A 3,763-nucleotide genomic window follows, 5' to 3' on the forward strand; every position below is an offset into this window, starting at 1 on the left:
CCCCCCCCCCCCCCCCCCCCCCCCCCACACACACACACACTCTGACATCCCTAAACTTTACTACATGCTCAGCACCTATACATGCACAGAGTGTAAATTGTAGTTTCCCCTTGGTTTAATAAAGTATATATATATATTATAAAGTATATATTATATTATGACATTATTATTATTATCTGGCCCTGTTCATCAGTCGGAACAAAACAGACACTTTCTGGTAGTTTACTTTTTATTATGCACAATTTAAAACTTGAAGCAGTAAGAAGCGTTTACTAGAACCAGGATGAGTCGTGGAAACCGTCTCCACGGTGATCAGCCGGGACCGGCGCTGGAGGCTGCTGACAGGAAGTAGTTTTCCAGAGAAACACACGGGGGGGGGGGGGGTTTGCTGGTTTTACCCTTCAGTTGTCCTCAGTTTCAAAAGGTTTCTGTATCAGAAATTTGGTTTTCGTTTACAGTTAAGTTTTGTTCAGTTTTATAGCATTTGAAGAAAACAATTGATAAAAGACTGATTTGAAATAAGGACAAATGTCAGGAAAATCTTCATAAGTGTGTGTGGGGGGGGGGGGGGCATCATCCGTTTTATCTTTGGGCAATTTGGTTGAAGGAAACATTTCTTTTGAAGACTGGTCCAGGACAACCGGAGGGAGAAGTTGTTGGATACAGTCCCTCTGACGGCCACTAGAGGCTGCTGTAAACCAGACAGGTTGGCCTTGGAGGGACATTACAGCGTATTTTCAACCTGGAACAACGAGCTTTGACATTGGTCCAGTGTTACGTTTGAAGGCTGCTCAACCCACCAGACTCCATTTAAAAAAAGCAATTATTTAAGCGTGTATAGAAGCGCAGTTTTTGTGGATGTTTAAAAAAAAAGAAGGATTTTAATCTTTAACAGAAAGGTCGCCGGTTGCTTGAGATCCTTTCCATAATGTCAGACACGTAGGATATTAATCTTTTCCACTTGATAATCGGAGTCTGTCAGCGGCAAAACCAGAACTTTTGTGAAGGAAGCTACAAGCTGCCCCATTACCCCCCTTGACTTACATGCCGACTGCAGCCATCTTGCTTAATACTGGACCAACGTCAAAGATAAGGAGGCAACGGATTAATCTCACTGTAAAATTAGTTGGTGTCAACACAACACAGGGATGGTTGTCACTTGTAATATTTAAGGTTATATATATATATATATATATATATACACAGTAAACATACTGTATGTATACAGTGTAATTGTTGTGATTTGGTGCCGTCGGGTCCAGTTGCCATGGAGACGTCTGTCCTGCTGTAAATACACCCGCTGCACTGCTGGAAACTACGAGGCGGAAACTCAACTCAAGTCGAGTCGTGTCAGATGCTCAGCGTCAAGGCGGCGGACGCCTTCAGTCAGAGTCACAGGTGTGTGTGTGTGTGGGGGGGGGGGGTGATGGTGCATTCAGGTGAGAACCTGAAAACACTGCATTAAGTTGCACCCTTACTGTTCAGGGGCGAAAGGGAGTTTTCTCAAAGTAGAATTTTACAAAAAAAAAGGAACTCTGTTAATGTTAATTTGAGATATCATGAAAGAGGACTTTGCAGGTACAGGTAAATTTAAAAATAGTCTACGTTAAAATTGAGTGATCTGTTAAAATTCATTTATTTCACTGTAAAATTTCCAAACATCGCTTCCAAATCTTCTAAAATGCACCAAATTTGATGAAGAGTGTGTCAGATTGGCATCACGTACTGTACCTTTAAGGAAAAAACGACGTACTCGTCGTTTTGGTGCCAAAACGTAACTCAGTCAGCGGCGCATGACGCTCACTTTCTGTAGGTTAAACTCAACTGTAACAGCGTTTGAAATGCCCCCCCCCCCCTCCCGGCTCTCTGTACCCAGCTCAGTCACTTATGTATCATGTGACTGGTTGTCATGTGACCTACCGGCGGTCTCCTTATTTTCTTGGATAACATCCCAACTGTGCAACTTTTCGTACCATTTCATAAGAACCCTTTAATGATAATGCTTTTTAAATTCCCCAAGATGCACCTGAATGCACCATCATTAAACATTCGCTACTGTGTGGGGGTGGGGGTGGCCAGGTGAGGTGCAGGTGGATGATTGAGAGGTGGTGGGCGTGGCAGTTGGTGATTGGCTGTGTTTCATGCATCTGTTGTGATTCCTGTGCAGAGAGAAAGAGAGAGAGAGAAAGAGAGAAGATGTTAAAGGACCATTTCGGTGTTTTTGATGAACGGACAGACTGCAGTGGCATACCTGTCCAGAGGAGGGCGCTGTGGAGGCGGAGGGGGGCTGTCGGAGGCAGGGGCGTGGCCTATCCTCGACTCGGCAGACGGCTCATTCCAATCCTGTCGATGGGAGGCAGATTGACACGTCGCCGTGGCAACTCCGCTACCTTACTGCAAACACAAAAAGGTAAACAACAAGGCAGGAGTCAAAGCGATTCATTTGATAAAAAACAAAAAAAACTAAAACCGTATTGAATCTTAAATTCATATTAGAATATGTTGGAAAAAGAGTACAAAAGTCATAAAAACGTGAAAGTCATTTGCAAGTACCTTGTATTCAAAAAGTCATAAAACAATATGTAAAAAAAAAATCACCATGTATTATTTAGAATTTTTTTTATTGTATGTCAAAAACGTTATAAAAAGACATAGTATATTATTACAAAAAAGTCACAGACTACCAATAAAATCACAGGATGTCAAAAGAGTTATTAAAAAAGACAGTAAAAGGCTTAAAAATGTCATAGTATAGCATTACAAAATAGGCATAGTACAGGATGTCAAAAGTCCTAAAAAGTTATAGTATAGCATGTGACAAAAAGTCGTCTATGTTGAAAGAAATTATAAAAAGATATAGTTAGTTATAGTTAAAGTTAGTTATTATTCTTCAAAAGTGATTGTATGGCAAGTTAAAAAGTAAAAAAGTCATAGTATAACATGTCAATGAAGTCAAAGTGTAGTATGTCAAAAACGTATATAAAATCATAGAAAAGTATGTTTAAAAAGGCATTGTGCAATATGTCAAACAAAGTCATAAAAAGTCATAATATAACATAATATAGCATGCTCTTAAAAAGTCAGTGGAGTTTGTGAAAAAACGTCAAAAGAAAGTCATAATATGATATGTTGGAAAAAATCATAAAAAATTAATAGTATTGTATGTCAAAAAAGTCATAGTACAGTGTGTCGAAAAAATAAAAAAGTCTTAGTATAGTATGTCGAAAAAGTCATTAAAAAGTCATATTATATATAGCCTGTTGAAACAAGTCATAGTATAGCATGTCAAAAAGAGTCATAAAAAGTCAAAGTACAGTATGTCGAAAAAATAAAAAAGTCTTAGTATAGTATGTCAAAAAAAGTAATAAAAAAGTCATATTATATAGAGCCTATTGAAAGAAGTCATAGTGTAGTATGTCGAAAAAAGTCATAGTATAGTATGTCGAAAAAATAAAAAATTCATTGTATAGTATGTCGAAATAACAAAAAGGTCTTAGTATAGTATGTCGAAAAAAGTCATAGTATAGTATGTTGAAAAAAGTCATTGTGTAGTATGTCGAAAAAAGTCATAAACAGTCATAGTATAGTATGTCGAAAAAAGTCATAAACAGTCATAGTATAGTATGTCGAAAAAAGTCATAGTATAGTATGTCGAAATAACAAAAAAGTCTTAGTATAGTATGTTGAAAAAAGTCATAGTATAGCATGTCGAAAAAAGTCATAAAAAGTCATAGTATGGTAAGTTAACAAAAAGTCATAAAAA

The 3,763-nt window shown here is 37.8% G+C and overlaps 1 protein-coding gene across 1 annotated transcript in view; it reads right to left on the reverse strand.

Annotated features, from left to right (window-relative positions):
- LOC117939231 (NACHT, LRR and PYD domains-containing protein 12-like) overlaps positions 1-3,763 on the reverse strand; it is a 139,572-nt gene that overhangs the window by 68,836 nt on the left and 66,973 nt on the right. The window lies entirely within an intron of this gene.

Source organism: Etheostoma cragini, chromosome 3 (assembly GCF_013103735.1).
Source record: "Etheostoma cragini isolate CJK2018 chromosome 3, CSU_Ecrag_1.0, whole genome shotgun sequence".
Lineage (NCBI taxonomy): Eukaryota > Metazoa > Chordata > Actinopteri > Perciformes > Percidae > Etheostoma > Etheostoma cragini.